The sequence below is a fragment of the Notechis scutatus genome, chromosome 1 (genome assembly GCF_049901735.1).
Source record: "Notechis scutatus isolate UNSWTSFEM ecotype Mainland chromosome 1, rNotScu1.2, whole genome shotgun sequence".
NCBI classification, from domain to species: domain Eukaryota; kingdom Metazoa; phylum Chordata; class Lepidosauria; order Squamata; family Elapidae; genus Notechis; species Notechis scutatus.
This window is the reverse complement of record NC_142009.1, coordinates 22,662,223-22,683,889: the sequence shown is the minus strand read 5'-3', so window position 1 is coordinate 22,683,889 and position 21,667 is coordinate 22,662,223. Positions and strand designations below refer to the sequence as shown.

Sequence of the window (21,667 nt, the reverse complement as noted above, 5' to 3'; positions counted from 1 at the left end):
CCTCCCATACATGGAAAAAAAAATAAGACATTCCCCAAAATAAGCCCTAGTGCTTATTTTGGGGCCCAAAAGAAAATAACTCGGTCTTACTTTCGGGGAAACACAGGTATGAGGCTGGAGATGGAACAGGAAGAACAGGGAAGAGGGTGGGGCACAAGTTTTTACATTCCTGTCCTGTTTTCTTGCTGCACATTACAGGTAGCCCTCAACTTGAAACAATTTGTTTAGTGACCGTTCAAAGTTACAACAGCACTGAAAAAAGTGACTTATGGCCATTTTTCACACTTAACGACCATTGCAGATCCTCATCGTCATGTGAGCAAAATCTAGGGTAGTCCAACGGCTTGTGGACAATGATTTGCAATATCTACGAGCCAGAGCTAACAAAACTTGCTCCCCTCTGATATTCAGCCAATTTAATAATTACGGACTGAGGACGGCTTCCTATTTTTACACTCTAACCATTCCCAAGTATAGAAGAGCTTTCTCCCTCGCTCGCTTTAATGTTTTGCCCTCAGCACTATTGGATGGGCGATTTAAGAGGCTCCCGATTAACGAGCAGCTAGGCCCCTGTGACAGAGCTGAGGTTGCAACTGTGGAGCATGTCCTTTTATATTGCCCTATGTATAATGCAGGCAGATCTAAGTTACTGTCTCTCCTTGAAACAGACCCTTCTAGACCCAATGTTAGTAATTTGTTCTTATATTGTCTAGGGGATGGTTCCTCATATATCACTTCTTTGGTTTCCAATTTTTTTTTAAGAGCTGTAACCATCAGAGGAGAACGCTGTAAATCCCCTTAGTCAAGTATTTTGGTGACCAATTGCTCATGATTAATTTTCCCATGTTCTTCTTTTGTTTTGGTCTGTGACCGCAAATAAAGTATTATTATTATTATGTGATCAAAATCAAGACGCTTGGCAACTGAGTCGTATTTATGACCATTGCTGGGTCCCAAGCTTACGTGATCCCCTTTAGAAACCTTCTGACAAGCAAAGGCAATGGGGAAGCCAGATTCACTTAACAACTGTGTTACTAACTTAACAACTACAGGGATTCACTTAACAACTGCGGCAAGAATGGCCATAAAATGGGGCAAAATTCACTTAAGAGCTGTCTCGTTGGGCTCAATTGTGGCCTTTTGTTGAGGACTCCCTGTACAGCAGCTACCAGCATTTAGCTAGCCATGGTTAATGTCAAAAACGTTCAGCATGGTTATACCTACTTTGAAGACTGATAGAAAAATCCCTGGCTTAGGCTGAAAGCATTTTTTAGCAGAAAAGAATTGCAAATCAGTTCCATATTGATAACCAAAAGGAATTAATCTCAGTTCAAAGGATCTTGGCCTATAGGTATCAGCTAGAAGCCACAATGATGTCAAAACTACTGTATGTAATTTGCATCATCCACATAATAATACCATGACACATATGGCGTCACCCATGGTTTACCTATATGAGCCCATGTATAGAAACTGAATAATTTCTGGCTGGTTACAATTCTGTTGGCTTATTTATTACTGCTGGTTTGCCTCCTGGCCACCAGCAGTGACAAATTTAGAACCAGACTTAGCACAGACATATTTTAATTCCTGAAATCTGTATGAGGTAGTGGGAATCCAATTTTGTACGCTATGCAAATTATTTCCTAATAATGCAAATCTATTTCCCACTCTCTGTTTGAAATTATTACTTTTAAAGCATTTAAAGACGCAGGTCATCCACAGACAAGTCAATGAAATTAATTGTAGTAAAATTAACTGAATGTTTAATAACTTGATTAGTCACAGTTGAGGTATACTGACCATCCTGTAATTTGGAAGGTTATTTTCTCTCAGGAGATTTTGGCTAGAAAATGAAATCAAGTTCCGTTCCATCTGCAATTTAATAGTCTACATTGCACATTTGATGTAATTCAGTAATCCGTCCTCTGTGGGTTAATTTACTTCCTTCTACCTGCCATATGGGAATAATGCCCTTGACTGGCACTATATTGGCACAGCATTTTTAAATGAGGGACAAGCCACAGGTTTTACCATCCTCTTCCAAATCCTAGGTCTTTCTTTGGATATACTGCCTGGGAACTTTTAATCCAGATGTACACAGTTACCATCCAAAGCCTATACTTCATCTTTAACTATTGCATAAGGCAATTTAAATCAAATAATAATTAAAATTAAGGAGATAAAATAAACATAATTATTCCCTGTAGATTGACTGATTTCTCCTGTCATTGTATTAAAAATTGCATTTGTGATGGCAGCTTTAAGAATTTTTGTGGACCTTGTATAGCTCTGGGGTTGCAGATTGTATACAGCAGAGCTGTCAAACTCCTGGCCCAGGGGCTGGATGCATCATGTTCTGGCCACGCCCACGCCCGATCTAGTAAAGGGGGGGAAAAGTCCCGATCTGTCACATGATGCCACCGTGACAACATGAGTTTGACACCCCTGGTTTATATAGCAATGCAGGGAAGGCAAGGGAATTTCACTAAGCACCAGAGATTTCTCTCAGTTCTCCAGAGCAGAGGTCCCAGGTTTCCCATGGAAATACTTTTAATTAATTAATTTATTTTTATTTGTATCTGCCTTTATTATTTTTTACAAATAACTCTAGGCAGCAAACATATCCCACATACTGTATTTTCCTCCTCCTATGGTATTTTCCCCACAACAACAACCCTGCGAGGTAAATTGGGCTGAGAGAGAGTGACTGGCTCAAGTTGGCTTTCATGGTGAAGGAAGGACTAGAACTCATAGCATTCCACTTTCTAGCCTGGTGCCTTAACTACTTGGTCAGATTGACTTATTCCTGAAATATCCTGAAAATATCTTCAAATATTCTGAAAAAATATACTTCTCCTTGCTTGGCCAATTTTAACCTCTGCTAGATTTGTCATTGTTAATATACTGTTGGTTGTTTGGTTAGTTTGTGGTCAAAGATTATGCAAAGACAGAAAATGAGTTTCTTCATTTACTAAATTAAGCAGACTACAGGTAGTCAGTCAACCAGAACAGAGCTGGAAGGGACCTTGGAGGTCTTCTAGTCCAACCCCCTGCTCAAGCAGGAGACTTTATATAATTTCAGATAAATAGCTGTCCAGTCTTTTCTTGAGAAAACTCCAGTGATGAAGTACCTACAGCTGCTGAAGGCAAGCTGTTTCACTGGTTAATTGTCCTCACTGTTAGGAAGTTAGGAAGTTCTTGATGTCAGGATTCCAGCAGTTACCCCAATTAAATCATGAGTCTCAAGCCAAACTTCCAAAACTTCAAAAGGATTTATTAGGAGTTAACATGTCCGGCACTGCCGACTCTGAGACACATCATTCATTGTCACCCTTGACCCTGGTTTTCCCCCACCCCCTGAGTGTTATTATAAAAAAGATGTTGAGATCTAGAAAAAGTACAGAGAAGAGCAACCAGGATGATTAGGGGACTGGAGACTAAAACGTACGAAGAACGGTTACAGGAACCGAGCTTAGCTAGTCTAGTAAAGAGAAGGACCAGGGGAGACATGATAGCGGTCTTCCAATATTTGAGGGGCTGCCACAGAGAGGAAAGGGTCAAGCTATTTTCTAAAGGCCTGTAGGCCAGACAAGGAATAATGGATGGAAACTGAACAAGGAGAGATTCAATCTGGAAATAGGGAGAAACTTTCTGACGGTGAGAACAATCAACCAATGGAAGAGCTTGCCCTCGGAAGTTGTGGGAGCGTCATCACTTGAGACTTTCAAGAAGAGATTGGACTGCCATTTGTCAGAAATTGTGTAGGGTCTCCTGCTTGGGCAGGGGGTTGGACTAGATGACCTACAATGTCCCTTCCAACTCTGATTATCTGTTATCTGTGTATCATAATTCATATTCTCCAATGAGACACATCCATAGCCAAGAGTCATCAATCATGTTCTCCAGTTAGAATTTTGTGCGGCAGAAACTTCAGTCACCTAGTTACTATCTTTGAAAACTATTTATGGAATGCACTTTCGATTTCCAAGCTGCCACACTGCTCTTCCCCCCCTCCCTTTTTGTTGGCAACTCTAAAAAGACTATGGAAATATTTTATGAGTTGACACTCGACTTATGACCACAATTGAGCCCAAAATTTCTGTTCCTAAGCGAAACGGTTGTTGAATGAATTTTGCCCCACTTTATGACTTTCTTGCTTCAGTTGCTAAGTGAATCACTGCAGTTGTTAAGTTAGTAACAGGGTTATTACATGAATCTGGCTTCCCTGTTGACTTTGCTTGTCAGAAGGCTGCAAATGATGATCATATGACCCCAGTTTATTGCAACCATCCTAAATATGAACCAGTTGCCAAGCCTGAATTCTGATCACAGGGCCATGGGACTATTGCATCGGTCGTGTGAAAAATGGTCATAAGTCACTTTTTTCAGTGCCGTTGTAACTTCGAACAGTCCCTTAATGAACTTGTAAACAAACTGTGAGTATATGAATAGTTCCAAAAATAAAACTTTGATGGAGTAGAAGAATTTACCGTCAGTTGGCATCCATGTATGTTGACATGCACGGTTAATGCTTGATTTCACAATTGTCGGTAGTTTTCCCACGTGTTCAGTTCTCCTTTCCCCTGGTGAACATCCTTCATAGAGAAGCATGTGCTGTTAGAAGCTTCTCTGTTCATCTGTGGCTGGCTAGCAGACAGACAACCCTTTGGGGATTTGGCTTCAGTTATGTACCACCCTTCCTGCCGCAGAACCGTCTTCCAGTGAGCACCAGGCAAAAGCATGCAATTTCCTTTCCTTTCCAGATGTTGATGGCATGACAGATTGCAAGTGGCTTGGCTTGGCTGCTTTGGGCCAGATTGCCTGGGAGAACAACAAGGGAGAGAAAAAGGAATGCTGGACCATTTCTGCAGCCCTAGTTTGCAGAGCCATTAGCGGCTTGTCAGTTAGTCCTTGAAAAGTCACAGGCAATCCTCAACTTACTACAGTTCATTTAGGGACTGTTCAAAGTTACAACGGCACTGTCATGCCCTTGTTAGAGTCAGACTCTGAGGGAGAGGAGGAACAGCCACAAGGGTGTGAAGGTGTGGCTCCAGAGGTTGTGGAGGAGGCTGGGGAAGGGCAGAGGCTGGCTGGGCAGTCAGAGGAAGAACCAGGCCCATCCCCTCTTCATCCTAGGACACACAGGGAGGAACGGAGAAGGAAACAACTTGGCTTACGAGAGAGGAAGCGGCCATGATCATTCTCATTAGTTGTAGCTGGGGAGACTAGTATATAAGAGAGATGATTACAACACAGCATTGCCAGAAGCAAAGCGTGTGTTATTTTGGCCTGAAGTTATCTTGGCTGGCATCCTTCCAACAGACTGTGCCTTATTATCTCCTTGAAGTTGGTAATTACTTATCCTGGTCCATTCTGGAAATTCCTTCATTGTATTTTGTTTTGGTTTTTTATTTCACCTCTATCTGCTCATTAAGTTCAGACTGCATTGCTTTCTTTTGAAGACTATTTTTGAATAAGTTTTATCTCCAACTGAGAATTGTTGAACAGTGGGGCCAAGTTGGAGGCATTAAAGGACATTTAATTACATTTTGGATTTTGTTACATTTGTGTTACACTCCGGATCATCACAGGCACTGAAAAATGTGACTTATGACCGTTTTTCACAGTTACGATCAAAATTCGGACGCTTGGCAACTGAGTCATATTTATGACCATTGCTGTGTCCCAGAGTCATGTGATCCCCTTTTGCAACCTTCTGACAAGCAAAGTCAATGGGGAAGCCAAATTCACGTAGTCACTTAACAAATGCAGTGACTCACTTAACAACTGTGACAAGAAAAGTTGTAAAATGGGTCAATCTCAATTAACAAATGTTTCACTTAGCAACATACATTTTGGGCTCAATTGTGGTCGTAACGTGAGGACTACCTGTACTATCGGCTTAGATACATTTTAGCCACCAGCAAAATCAAAACACAATTTAAGTCAATCTAATGCAGGCATTAGCTTGCAGGGCAATACACATTTACCAGCATCCCATGACCTTGGAGATACATGGAGTAGAGTGATATAGATTTGGGATCCATTAACTGGGCTGTCAACCAAAGACGCACACACACACACACACACACACACATATTCATATATAAATTATAAAGCAAAGTCAATGGGGAAGCCAGATTCATTTAACAACCAACTTACTAACTTATTAATTGCAGTGATTCACTTCACAACTGTGGTAGGTTGTAAAATGGGGCAAAATTCACTTAACTGTCTCACTTAACAACAGAAAGTTGGGGCTCCATTGTGGTTGTGAGTTGAGGACTACCTGTATTGTCCAGTAAATGTGAATATTTTTATTCCTTACTTTACAAGGTTTTATTCCTTTCTTTACAATCTTACTTTACAAGGTTTTTAGTTCAATTGTGGATTCAAGGATGTATATACTAGAAATGATTTAGAGAGGAAGTTGACCAAAATATACAGGAACTGTAGACAAAAGGGTTGAAACAAGATAGCATTCAGGAGTAGCTCAGATAAACACTTCCCTAAATCAATGGAACATAAGAAGAGGTGAAGAGGTACTTGGAAGATTATAGTTTTTATTGAGGTAAAGTTTCCCCTTGCGCATATGTACTAGTTGTTTCTGGCTAGGAGGTGGTGCTCATCTCCGTTACAAAGCCGAAAAGCCAGCACTGTCCGAAGACGTCTCTGTGGTCATGTGGTCGGCATGACTAAACGCTGAAGGCGCATGGAACACTGTTACCTTCCCACCAAAGTGGTCCCTATTTTTTTACTTGCATTTTTACATGCTTTCGAACTGCTAGGTTGGCAGAAGCTGGGACAAGTAACGGGAGCTCACTCTGTTTAGTGGTGCTAGGGATTCGAACCGCCGAACTGCTGACCTTTCTGATCAATAAGTTCAGCATCTTAGCCATTGAACCACCATGTCCTGTTATTATATTATTATATTGTTATTATAGCCAATGTCAATAAGCCTTTCTGCAGAATTGCTTTCTTGATTTGGGTTGCCCGGAGAGGGTGACAATATTCAGTATTAGCCTTGAAGTGCACTTCACAAAGCAGCTGTGAAGAATAACCATAGAAGGGGCATGCATTGGCAGGAGATGGTAGGGGTCTTGATCCTCCTGATCATGTCCTTGGACCTGGTCTCCCTCCTGTCTTGAAGCAGGTAGTCCTCTAACTTACAACAATTTGTTTAGTGACCATTTGAAGTTACAACAGGATTGGAAAAAAATGACTTATGGCTGCTTTACGACTGTTACAACACCCCCATGGTCATGTGATCAAAATTTAGGCTCTTGGCAACTGACTCACATTTATGACCGTGTCCCAGGATCACGTGATCCCATTTTGCAACCTTCTGACAAGCAAAGTCAACAGGGAAGCTAGTTTCACTTAACAGACGTATTTACAAATTTAACATATACGGCGATCCATTTAACAACTGTGTCAAGAAAGGTCATAACATGGGCAAAACCCACTTAACCAGTGTCTCACTCAGCAACAGAAATTTTGGATTCAATTGTGGTGGTAAGTTGAGGACTACCTGTATAGCTTCTGGTTATCGATCCCGTAATACTTACCTCCTGCCACCCCAAATATTCCTGAGAAAGGAAGAGCTTTAGCCCTTAGCTTAGCCATGATTCAGAGGCTGATTCTGATCTGAAATCTGACCATGTTGCTCCAGGTTGAACCTGTGCTTCAAGATGGTCCGCCTCAGAAACCAGACTTCCAGAATTCATTGGAAGCTGATCAACCACAGGTATCTCCTATGATGAGGAACAATTCCCTAGTTAGAATAGAATAGAATATTGGCCAAGTGTGATTGACACAGAAGGAATTTGTCTTGGTGGAAATGCTCTCAGTGTACATAAAAGAAAAGATACATTCGTCAAGAGTCAAGAATCACAAGGTACAACACTTAATGATAGTCATAGGATACAATAAGCAATCAAATCATACTAGGAAATAGTCAATATAGATCGTAAGGATATAAGTGATAAAGTTACAGTCGTACAGTCACAAGTGGGAGGGGATGAGAAGGAGTGATGAGAAGATTACAGTAATAGTAGAGCAGACTTCGTAATAGATGAACAGTGTTGAGGGAATTATTTGTTTAGCAGAGTGATGGCTTTTGGGAAAAAACTGTTCTTGTGTCTAGTTGTTTTGGTGAGCAGTGCTCTATAGCGTCGTTTTGAGGGAAGGAGTTGAAACAGTTTATGTCCGGGATGTGAGGGGTCTGTAGATATTTTCACAGCCCTCTTTTTGACTCGAGCATTATACAGGTCCTCGATTGAAGGCAGGTTGGTAGTAATTGTTTTTTCTGCAGTCCTAATTACTCTCTGAAGTCTGTGTCTGTCTTGTTGGGTTGCAGAACCAAACCAGACAGTTATAGAGGTGCAGATGACAGACTCAGTAATTCCTCTGTAGAACTGGATCAGCAGCTCCTTGGGCAGTTTGAGCTTGTTCCATGTCTAGGCAAATCCAGAAGCGAACGGAACAATGTTCCTCTGTGAGGCTTCTCACTAAACAAAGGGTGAGGCATGTTGTAATTGCAGCCAGTTGGCTACAAAGATTTTAGTTGACTCCTTTGCTTGCAGTCTTCATTGGAGACGGCGTTTGACTTTCTAGCTCTCTTGCATCTTGATCCTGCATCTTGTTTGTGACTTTTGACCGTTGGACCTTCTGACTACCCAATTTAGCATCCTGTGACTCTTGGGACATATTTGGACTACATTACTGTTTCTCGGACTGTGTTCATCCCACTTCAGGTAAGCTCTCTTGTTAGGCATTTGAGTCACATCGCTGTCTGTGGTTATCTGCCTAAAACTGTAGTAAATCTGTCAGCTTTGAATACCGTATTTGTGTTTGTGCATATCAGTAACCTTGGAAATAGACTATTATCAGCTTGAGAGAGAGAAAGAGAGAGAGACGGGGCTCTTAGAATACGAGCAATTTACTTTTAACTGGTGAATAATATGGTAATGATAATAAAGAGGATACCAGCCCTCTAGAAGAGTATTCCCGCAGAGATCCATATGGTTCCCACCTTAATTATGTTTAAAAAGTCTCTGAAAAACTTCCTGCTTTCAGGGCCTGGGATAGTGTTGCTGCTGACCCCTTGTGGGGTGATTATTGTTGTGTTTGGTTTTCCTCTTCTCAATATCCGTGATCTGATTCTTAATTTGTTCTGGCTTTTAAAGTGTAAGTTGCCCAGAATCATCTACAGTTAGGCAGCTTCTAAATTATACAAAGAAATAAAATAAACGGATTACAAATTCTGGTTCACCTCTCGGCCTTAGTAGCTTTTTGAAAGGATGAAAAGGAGTACATCAATCTTAGAATTTAAAAATGATTTTTTTTTTCTTCTAGTTCGCATAACCAAATTCCCAGGCATGAAATGGCACGTCTTTTAATGTAATCATCTAGCCTTCTGTGGCACTGCGGTCTGAGGAAATGGCAATTTAAAAATCTGACATGACTGCCAAAATCATTACATCTCAGCTTTTTTAAACATGAAACAAGTGCCTGATTTTAATCCTTTTCGGGCACTTGACAGAACACAATCAGGCAGATTTCATTAGAATGGTAAGCTCCACATACCTTTGGACATCGCAATTAAATTCAAGGAATCTGGGAGACTGAACAGACAGGACATGTGAGGGAAATGTTTTAAATGTTTTAGCTCTTGGATGTTCTCCCATGACCTGTTCAGAGCATCCAGTAGTAGTGGGAGGTGCTTCAGTCTATGCATGTCTAGGCTGGGTTTAATTTCTGGAACGCTCCTCCTCCTCCTCAGAACTCCTCCCCAGCGTTCCCCAGTTTTGGCTCAGCCTCGTGAGGGATAGGCAGTGCTTGTGATTCTTCCTTGGCCGAAACAGGAAAATTCATTTTTTATTATCAGGTTTGAAAATTGACCAGTTTGTCTTTAGGACTCTTTAGCCTCCTAATCGCATTACGATCTCCCGATGTTGTTTCTTTAACATCTGGCAGTCGGAGATCGCTCGCATTATAGGGAAGTGCTGATTCGTGCCCCGAAGTGAAGGGAGGCTTCGGCGTTGTTCCGCGCCCCCTCCCCACAACCGCTCTTTCTACCCCTGCCATTCCGATAGATAGCCGCACAATTTATTACATCTGAACAGCGGCGTGAGCATTTTTGCTCACAACAGAGGCGTATCGCTCTCCTCCCCCCTCTGAACTCTGTCTGGGGGTGGAAGATTTAAACACTTAGTTTCTTTCACCCTTCCCTGCCGTTTAGCCTTATAGGAGAAGCCCTCGGAAGCTACTCCTCCACGTGGCGGGAGTTTGCTGCTGGGGAGCGCGCCAAAAGGTTAACGGCCGGAAGCCTTTTTTTTTTTTTACAAAGACCTCGTGGCCCCGCTGACTGTATTTCATTTCATGCTGTGTGAGGTACTTTCTTTCCTGAGCAGAGGTTTCTCTTTAGGAACCCTTGGGATCATTACACCCTCGTCTTGTTTTTACTATATTCGAGGCTATCTGTACATTTAAATTGTTGGCTTAACCCTCACAGCCCAATCAACCCAGCAGCACAACAGCAAGCACCTAGGCCTGTGTCTGCCTGTGCAGGGAAGCTGTTGAAGGCCTCTACCTTCATCACTTGGGCTTTTAGGCGTTCTCAGTTTGGCTGTTTGGATTTTCAATAATTTTTAGCTGTGTGCTATTTATTTGATATCCATATATATATAGCTATATATTAGTGATTATCATTAAATAATAATAAAAATAATAATTCAGTATAATATTTTAATATCAATAAAATATTATTACTGAGATATGACTTACTATAGATAGATATTAAAAGGGGGGGGGAATAAAACATCATCAGGGCAACCAGTCTGTTCTTAGATCAGGCCCCTGGGCGTGCCAACCGCCTTCACAGCATTGCATTGAATAACGAGCATACTGTAATTCCTTCAATCGAAATGGCAGGCGGTAGTAGCTCTCAGACCTCAACCTTGAAGGTCAAAGCTAAATCTCAGCACAAACCTAAGCAGACTAAAGGGAATTCTAAAGCTTCAGAAAAGGATGTCAACAGGAGCCATAAAGCATTAGAAAATAGATAGATAAATGCACACGGGAGGTGCACAGGGCCTCACAGGACTTTCCACCCCCCAGTCCAGGTCCGCCTACCTCTTCCCACCCTCCTCCTCCCCTAGATCTCTCCCTCTCATCCAGGCACAGCTTGGCTCCCCAGAGCCCAGTTACCTGGAACACTGACCACGCGAAGGGCTCCTGAAGCTACATTCGCTCCAATGGCTGCCGGTCTTCGACAGGACGGCTTTCTTCCAGAGGAAGTTCCAGAGAGAATGAAGGCCTGGATGGAGCTGGCAATCCACCAGGGAATCGCAGCAGGTCTTCAACACACAGTTCTGACCAGGGAACATCCTGTAACCGCTGATTATGATTCCCAATCGCTAAGGTCGTTGACCAGGTCGGAGCAACACTATACCCAGGTACAGTTACAAGGGGAAGTGCCCCTCCAAAGGCCGACGGAGGAGGAGGAGGAGGAGGAGGAGAAGGAGGAAGAAGTGGATCAAATTGATCAAATGGAACAGATTGAATCAGGATCAATACATGACAGTGAGCCCCTTTCGGAAGCGGACCCCTGAGAAAGGGGGATGTCTGAGGATGAGGGCCTTTTTTGAGATGTTTTTTCAGATCTTAAATTTTTCACTCTCCCCCCCACCCCTTTCCTTTCTTTTCCCCACATAGAAATAATTGGTCATTGAAGATGGCTTCTTCTTTGTCCCACCGTTCTTGTTCTACAGGCATTTCTTGTTGTTTCTCATAGTTCAGGATCTCCATTTCTAAAAATTGAAATACGAAGCCAAAAGAACCTCTTCCTTCTTGTGTATCTTCTTTCTGTTTTTTAAGTTCCATTCTCAATTCTTCCAAGAGTGATACTATTTTAAAAACTTTTAAACAACCACCCATTAATTTTAGTCCTTTAAATCCAATAGCCAAAAGTCCAAAAATCACCAAGTAATCCAAATAATCCAAAGCTGTTTCTTCTTGCTTCTTTTTTCCACTTTCTCTTCCTGGGGTTCTCTTATCTTGTTACAAAATTTCAGTTAAAATGTATCTTTTAGGAATCTTGTTAAAGTTTCACTGTTAATTCCTTTCACTTCCAGGTGGTCTCCTCCATTTTTCCAGATCCCACCCTTTTGTTTTTTTCCTTCTTTTAAAGGTTTTTGAGAATCCAGAAATCTTTATTATCCCTTTGACATTTTATTCTCAGCTTAAATACCTGTTAATGTCAAAGTGGATTTTTGCCAGTTTCTTGCTTAAATCTCTTAGTTGTCAATATAGGGAAGAAAAGAAAAGAAAAACCAAATCCTTTCCCTTTCCTCTCATTCGCCGCTTCAAAGTCTTCTTTGGGAACAATGTTGTTCTTTATAATTCAAGTTCCAGGGTACCTTGTATTGTTGTTTTTCCAGTTTGACCCGGTCACCCAAAACTTTCTCTTCTTATCTTACTCCTGCACATTCTTTTCTGGTCGAGTTCTTCTTTGAGGTGGCCATTTCTGACCACTGCTGCAACATCCTTCGGGAAAGGGAGTAAGGTCAGCTGGGGAGGAGAGATGCTATTCTCCTCGACCCTGCTGGCAGTCTCCCCACTCTTCACCATCTCTACGGGGTGGCTTAGCCCCAAAACCAGCCGGCTCAGGGCACTCCAGCGGTGAGCACAGATTGAAGCTGCGCACGATCGCAGATTTCGGTCTGTCGCCGAAGAAGCTCAAACCAGAATTCCTTCAATTTCCTATTCCTGATGGTGTTCCATCCACCTTTAGTTCTAGGTCTGCTTAGTTTCTTTCAAGATCAGTCAAGGTTGTCTAAATGTTGGCATGTGCAGTGACTAATTAAATGTTTAGAATTACAGAAGCTGTATGTTGCATTAGCTTCTGACAGATGGTGGTATTGTAGATGCTTTTATTTTGGTACATTGAAAATATTCCTATTTAAGGACCATGGAGGCATATTTAATTGAGGGTTTCTAGAGACACAAGTCTTGTATTTATTTTTCTGAAGCTTTGATGGAAGCTATATCAACAAGGGGGACTAGGTATGACCCAACAATCACAAAGCATGTGGGTAAAAATGGCATAAAATTGTGAAAATCTTTATTCTTCTCTCAGCTGCTTCTGATCTGAACGTTTCTACATTTGGCCATCCAGTTGTTCTCCCCACATAAATCTTTGTGTACGAATCCATACAAAGAGGCTTCATATGTTAAAAATATTTTAAAGTTGTGATAATGGATAAACATGTGATTTAAAAAATGATGGTAGAGAAGTCAGAATTTACCTGATCTGTTTGGTTTAAATTAGACCATAATGTAAGCAAAAAGTGAAGGCAGAAGTTATGTTGTGTTGTGCTAGCCTGACGAGTCAGGTACCTTCACTTCTTTGTTTTGCCTCTAAAAGGGTTTATAATAAAATGTGATCTCCCATTATTCTATATAATTTATAACAGGAACAGCCTTGACTGCAGAACTGTTTTCATAACAAAGTGAATGCAGTACGAATTATTCCTTCTTGTCTCATAATGCTAGAATTCAAGGTCAATGTATGAAACCAACACTTAGCACAAACGAAACCAAACCAAACAATAAAACTAAAAAAGAAAGAAAAAACATTTTTTCACAAACTAATTAGTATATGTTGCTATCTGCCACAAGCTATGGGACTAGCTACTGATAGAGAATGGTTTTAATTGGAAGGAACAAAATACATGGAGGATAAAGAAGACTATTTAGTTGGGTCCTCTGTGCTAAATTCTGTGCCAAAAATATTGAATGCATCTAGTTATATAAAGGTTTTCTTTTTTTACATAATTAATCCATAGAAAGCCCTTGATGCTACTGCATGTAGTAATCACTCTCAAAAAATGAGTGTTGCCTTGTTCACGCCCACTTACAGAACCCTTGGAGAAGTAAATTGGTGAGCAGGGATATCAGTAAGGTCTAGTTAAAAAAAAAGTCAAGATGATAAAACACAGTGGTGCCATCAAAGCTCTGCCTGTTTTTTATGTGCAGTGGATGTTTTTTTTTTTAAATGAACAGAGTTCAATTACATCATTACGACCATGGTTTTGACTTGTTGGATCATACAAAGAGACCCGTTACTAGTAAGACTACTACTTCTGCTTCCTGCATCCACCACTTGGGGTTTTTTAAGAATAGTTTGGGCAACCATTTATCAGAAATGGTATAGGGTTTCCTGCTTGAGCACAGGGTTGGACTAGAAGACCTCCAAGGTCCCTTCCAACTCTGTTATTCTGTTATTCTGCTTAGCCCACTGAACTCTCTGGCAGGCACAATTTGCCTTTATCTTATTTTCTGAGAAGTTGAGGTCCAAAGAATTGCTTTGGATAGTGAGATGGGCGACATATAAATTTAATTAATTAATTAATTAATTAATAAATAAATAGATAGATAGATAGATAGATAGATAGATAGATAGACAGATAGATAGAAATCATGGTAAAGACTGAGCTTTGGTTATCATTATGTTATCCTATAAGAACCATGATGGCATAGTAGTTAGAATGCAGTATTGCAGGCTAACTCTGTCCACTGCCAGGAGTTCGATCCTGACTGGCTCAAGGTTGACTCAGCCTTCCATTCTTCTGAGGTCTGTAAAATAAGAAGCCAGATTGTTGGGGGCAGTAGGCGGACTCTGTAAACCACTTAGAGAGGGCTGTAAAGCACTATGAAGTGGTTATATAAATCTAAGTGCTTTTGCTAAGTGCTATCCTCTCAATTTTATTTTTTTGCCACTCAAGGTAGCATAATGTTCTGTCCTCACTACATGTTAGTCCGTAAGCAGCTCGACATGCAGTTAAACCTACCTATCCTCCAATAAAACAGACCGTGTGCGTAGATCTAAATGCTTTATTGAAAGAACAGGATTTGGTGAAACTGGGGAAAATAGGGATACATACAATGAGAACCAAATACAAGATAGACAGCATTAAGTTACTGCTGAACATAACAATAAGTTAAATCTCACCAGCGATGCTCTATGTGTGAGATGTGGGTTTGTCCTTGGATAACCATGTGCCACAGATGGCTAGAGCGCAACAGCAGTATATGAAGATCATATGTTGGGCATATTTGTCCCTCCAGCTACTCTATGGGTCTAGAGAGCAATAATAGAATATGAAAGTTATATGCTGGGACATGACACATAATATTTTCTCTTTCCATATCAGTCCTGTGAAATGGGGTGGACTGATAAAGACTGTTTGGTCCCAGATTACCCTGCTGACTTCCATATTTAAGTGAAGACTACAACTTACGATCTCCTGTTTTTAGTCCAGCACCCTTAAGCACTACACCAAACAATGAATGCTGTTAATATTAGCATTGAAGAGAAAGTGGATGAAGTGATAAATACTCTCAGAAAGTGTGTAAATGGTAAAGCTGTCAAGATAGACGTTGTAAAATGTGGATATAGTTTGCTTATAGAATGGTTGTTTAACTTACTTAATACATCACGTGACTATTTGAAGGATCACCTCTGCCCTATTATTCAGTCCATCACAATGGGAAGGTACGATATTTTGTGGGTCCTATCTAGGATGTTCATTTGGTGGGACCACGAAAAAGGGCCTTCTTGATGGTAGTCCCTTTTCTATGGAACATCATTCTCCCCGAGATACGATTGGCCGCCACCCTGTTGCTTTTCTGAAAGGCCACGAAGTCATGGTTTTGTCAATGGGCCTGAGGACCATGAATGGAGATGGGGGATGTTCAAGTGTTTGATTTGATTGTGTTGTTTCTGCCCTGGGCAGAGAGGGCTAGGATTCCATGGGTTTTTAATGTTGTGGATTTTTAATATTGTAAGCTGCCCAGAGTCACCTGTGTGTGAGCTGGTTGGCCATGTAAATCTGTATAATAAATAAATGCCTAAAGATTGCATCAGTGCCTGACAATAAGAGAATAAGATTATTTATCCTCTGCCTAAAATCTAAACTAGCAAGAGTAAATGCAAACACTATAGGGAAATATAGTATTCCAAAGGAGAATAACAGAATTATAGGGGTGGAAGGGACTTTGGAGGTCTTCTAGTCCAGCCCCCCTCATTTGAGAGAATTCTGATTGAAAAGGTATATACAAGAGGTGATAATGAGCAGGATTTGCAAGTACAGTGTGGTTTTATGCCAAGGAGGGGGTTTATTGTAGAGATATTTTTTGCCCTTCAGCATGCCATTGAGAAGTTCATGGCCATGGGAAAGAAAGTTTATTGTACATTTGTTGAAGTCAAGCAATAATATGAAAAGTTGAAGGTTAGTTATTGAAAGCTGTAAGAGATGTATATGAAGGAAGGAAAACATACAAGAATAAATCAAATGCTTTAGTAAATGGTTCGACAATGATCTGGAAGTAAAGCAAATATGTATAATATCCCCTTGGTTGTTTAATGTATAAGAAGTGCTGGTGGTGATATTGGAGGTGCATTGGTTGGAAATGAGAATGTATTTGTACTTTCCTATGCAGATGCTGCTGTGTTGCTGGCAGAAAACCCAAATCATTTGGAGGGAATGTTAGATAGATTGCATGATGGCAACAGGAGTACGGATTTGAACATTAATGTGTCAAGGACTAAAATAGTTTGACATGGAAAATGGACTGATTATTTATACCTTATACAAAAAAGAACGAAAAATAGAGCCAGTGGATGGATTTGTGTTCCTTAATGGAATGTTTACGAAAGATGAGAAAATGTATGGAGAAATGGTAAAAAATGCAAATATTCTTGGAAAAGTACTCCTTCGTTTGTTATTGGTGACAAGTAATGAATATCCGTGAAAAGGAATGAAAATTCTGGGTATAATACGATTCTTCCGTCCACTTTTTTATAGGGGAGCGAGCATTGGGTGTGGCAGGAAGAACACAATAGTATATTGAATGCTTTTGGAATGGAATGCTTAACAAAGTGGCTGCACTAAAGCTAGAAGAAATAAGGTCAAGAGTATGGATTGAATACAAAAGTACATAAACAAGTACAAACTGAATATGCTGGGCTAGTTTAGCTGCACCAGAGAAAGTGGGTGAAAATTAAATCACAAAATGAATACATAAAGTTACTCCAGAAATTGCTCTCCTGTGGAATATGAAAAGAAGAGAAAATGCTTGGATACATGGAAACCAAACCAATTAATGTTATTCAGTTATCTTTTTTTTTTTTTAAGTGCGTTTGTGGGTAAAATTGACTTCATGGGCTGTGGTGGCACAGTGTGTAGAATGCAGTACTGCAAGCTAACTCTACCTACTTCCAGGAGTTTGATCCTGACAAGCTCACCATTGACTCAGACTTCCATCCTTCCAAGGTCGGTAAAATGAGGACCCAGGTTGTTGGGGGCAATAAGCTGACTCTGTAAATGGCTTAGAGAGGGCTGTAAAGCACTGTAAAGCAGTCTAAGTGCTATTGCTATTTTCATCCCTGGTGTCACCTATCTTGTTCTAGACTTGCCTTCTAGCAATGTAGTTTTTTTTTCCTGCTGGTTTACTACTCAAAAGTGGCCCTTCAGGTCAAGTTGCATTTATTTATTTCTCTGGTTTTTATCCCGCTTTTGTTACTTTATAAGTAACTCACGGCAGTGAACAAAACAGAACTTTTTCCTCCTCTTAGTTTCCCCGCAAGAACAACTCTGTAAGGTGTATTGGGCTGAGAGAGGGTGATTGGCCCAAAGTCACTCTACTCTCTTGGCTTTCATGCCAAAGATGGGACTAGAACTCATGATCTCCTTGATTCTAGCCTGGTGCCTTAACCACTAGACCAAACTGTCTCTCAAATTAACTCTTAAAGTGGCTCTGATCAAAGCCACAGTGTGACTGTGTGGCTATGCTGATAGGAGTTGAAATGTAACACTATCTGAATAGTTTGCAGATTCTCCATCTGTCATTAAAAATTCCAGCATGGAAAACCTTTTTAAAAAGATGTTTGCTTCTAGCACCAAAATATTTTGTGTTCCTATCTGCGGACTGGAATCCTTCAGTTGCCAGTATTGGATTCAGGGGTAGGAATCCTTGAGTTCTGTTCAAACACAAGTACTTGTTTCCTCTTGACAGATGTTTTGTTAGGAACTATAAATATGCAGCCACCATCTCTGTTGTACCAAGAGCGGCTGATTGAAGGACACAATCTGCATGCATTTAGGAGGGTTAATGAAGGTGTTTGCGTATTAATAGCTCTAATTTTTCCTCTGAGGTTGGAGTTCAGGGAGGGCAAGCTAAGTCCTCCCTTGTGCAGCTGTTTCCAGCACTTGAGTGGTGAAAGGTGCCAGTTAGTGGACCATTCTCCACGGCTTCTTCTAGCCCCAGAGATAATCTGAGCCTCCCATGAACGCACAGTCACTTGGTGATCAAAATGAGGCCCCTGGAATAGAGAGGAGGAGGCCATGTGGCCAATAATGCTTTGATAATAAGGTAGCAAAAAATGTTTAGAATAGGGTTGCCACGGGCCAGATTCTTTGGAACTGGAGGACTCCTTTGCATTGGAGGATAGATAACCAGGGACCTCAGGGACAGATGTACATGTTCTCCCCCGTGTTCCTCCATTTTGTGATTTCTTGAAGCCCCGTTTGATCCCAGTTGTCCAAAATCAATGATGAAGTTGTCTGACATTCTGAAGTGAGTAAAGTGTCCCTGCGGATTTTATTCTGCTATAAGAGGCGATGCTAATCTCCATTTCAAGGCCATTGAGCCAGTGCTGTCTGAAGACATTTCTGCGGTCATGAGGCCAACATGATGTCACAGAGCGCTGTTACCTTCCCACCGAAGTGGTAGCTATTTATTTACTTGCATTTTGAGCTGCTAGGTTGGCAAGAGGTTTGAGACTTTCAAGAAGAGATTGGACTGCCATCTGTCAGAAATGGTGTAGGATCTCCCGCTTGGGCAGATGGTTGGACTAGATGACCTATGAGGTCCCTTCCAACTCTGATTATCTGTTAATCTGTTAAAGAGCTGGGATAAGGGCAGGAGCTCACTCCGTTGTGTGGAGCTCGGGTCTCAAACCTGGCCTGACTTCTCTCTAGTTGACAATCCCAGCTTCTTAACTGCTGAGCCACCAGGCTTCCCCCATTTTCTGAAGTGGGAAACCTACCAAATTGTAGGGTAAGCCCCTGAAACCCAATTTTCCTAATTTTAAAAAGACTCAACACTTAACCTTTAATGGGGGGGCAGGGAAACAGACACACAAGAAAATCATTTCTCCTCTCTGCCTCAGCCCCAAACAGTATGATGAACTCCACCCTTCTGGAAGGCATTCATGATTGGGGAACACTTACGTTAAATTGAATCTGTCCATTTAGTCCAGTCCTCTGGATAACAGCTTCCGAATGCCCTTCCTCTGTATGAGATATATGGGATGTGTAGTAACTCCCTATATTGTGCAATAGCCTGATCTTCTCCTCAGGAGTATGTGCTCTATCACCTTACTATAGTTCCATACACAGGTTAAATCTGTTTTATTTCAACATTACTCACCCCTAGCTGTTAGTTAGTTAGTTTGTTTATTTGATCTACAGGTAGTCCTTGACTTATAACTAATTGAACCCACAATTTTGATCATGTCATGATGGTCGTAAAGTGAAACACCATGTGAACAGACCTGATCTTATTACTTTTTTTGCAGTGGTTATTAAGCAAATGCATTGTTCACTGTGAGAGGGCTTTTGCTGGAAACCACAAGTAAATGCCAGTTTCCAGCAAAAACAGGACGTTGCAAACGGCCGTATATTTGCCAAGCGCCTAAAATGGGATGATGTGACGGACGGGCAGACATCATATCCCATTTTGGGGCGTGTCCTTACTTTGAACATTCACTAAATGACTAGTTGTAAGTCAAGGACTACTGTATTCAGCCACCCATGTTAAATATGTGACTGGAGATACAAAATACATGTGAAAGGAAAACACACGGCAGCCAAGCATCGTAAAAACCACCATCAGCAAGGCCAAGAGACTGGTTCCAACATACCATAGCCTAATGAAAAGGACTAGGGGTGACATGATAGCAGTGTTCCAATATCTCAGGGGCTGCCACAAAGAAAAGGGAGTCTATTTAGAACTAAGGAGAAAATTCCTCACAGTTAGAACAATTAACCAGTGGAACAACTTGCCTCCAGAGATTGTGAATGCTCCAACACTGGAAATTTTTAAAAAGATGTTGGATAACCATTTGTCTGAAGTGGTGTAGGGTTTCCTGCCTAGGCAGGGGTTTGGACTAGAAGACCTATAAGGTCCCTTCCAACAGTTATTTTATTCTATTCTACCCTTGGGACTCCAGACCCAGGCACGACGTTTCAAGGCATATGAAAGGCCAACAGGATTCTGGCCATTCTAATTTCAGACAAAATGATGTTCCATAGGATCGGTGCCATGGCAGAAGAGACTCCTTCTTGGCCTTACCAGCCAACACTGTTTACCTAATGGGACCCAGAGCATGCCTCACCTGTCAGCCCCAATATGACAAGTAGGAAACATAGGGAAGATTAATTGTGGGTGTCTGCCCATGAAGTAGACTTAAAATAGTTGGCATTCAAAATAGTTGGCATTCATTCTCAAATAACAGACAAGGCCAACTGTTTCCAAAACAATCTGAGCAATTGGTATTATTTACGTCAGTACTATTAATTTACATTATTTGCATCATTACATAGTTGACTTCACTTTGTATAAAATCAAGTAAATCATGTAATTAAACTGTATGCTATTGATATGAATGGATGCAAATGAAGTTCTATCAAATTGGATTTAATGCACATTTAGGTGTAACAGATATTCCTTCTTTCAATTGATCCATAAAATTGAGAATTTTCTGTGTACAGAAAATGAGTTTCGTTGTTCAGAATTTCCAAACTGGCCTGGGAAATTTGGGACTTGTGGTCGTAAGATACTTGATGAGTGCTACTTTAATCAGAGGGTGTTGTAATGAAAGGTTAACAGTATGACGGTAGAAGTAAACGGATTAGCCTTTTCTTGTAGAAGGAGGAGTTTGGAATGGAAGAATAGTAAACAAGAGCATGTGTTGGATAAAGTTAGGGTATTGGATTTGGACTGAAGAAATTTGATGTTTGTTCTGCTTCAGTCAAGGGAGTTTATTGGATGACTTTGGGCCAGACTCTGTCTCTCAGCCTATCCTACAGCATTATTGTCTTAAGATAAATCAGAATATAGTGGGTGCTCACTTCCTTGGACTCTTATTCAAAGAGGCCAAGAAAGTGAGCACCCGCTTATTCTCTTAATTTTAATTAATACAGCAATGTCTTAAGAACAGAATTTGTTGTTTTTCTTAAGACAACAATGGCTTAAGACAACAATGGCTTAAGAACAATAAGCTCTTAAGACAACTTATTTAAGTCTAAATAAATTCCCTTTCCTCTCTTCTTTTTTTTTAAAAAAGATGTAACATTCAATATTCTTTCAACTGGCAACTTTAAGATGAGTGGACTTTAATTCCCAGCTTGCTGGCTGTGGAATTTGGGGAGTTGAAGTCCACACATTTTAAATTTGCCAAGGTTGAGAAACGCTGTCCTGTTCTAACACATGAAGCTTGTAGAGTATAACACAAACATTGCATCAGATCATACAGTAACTCACTGTTAAGTATCACTTAAGGCCTGGAGGAAATTCTTCAATTGATGGAAAGGGT

The 21,667-nt window shown here is 40.9% G+C and overlaps 1 protein-coding gene across 1 annotated transcript in view; it reads left to right on the top strand.

Annotated features, from left to right (window-relative positions):
- The window catches only part of TMEM132E (transmembrane protein 132E), a 270,096-nt gene that overhangs the window by 204,270 nt on the left and 44,159 nt on the right, over positions 1-21,667 (top strand). The window lies entirely within an intron of this gene.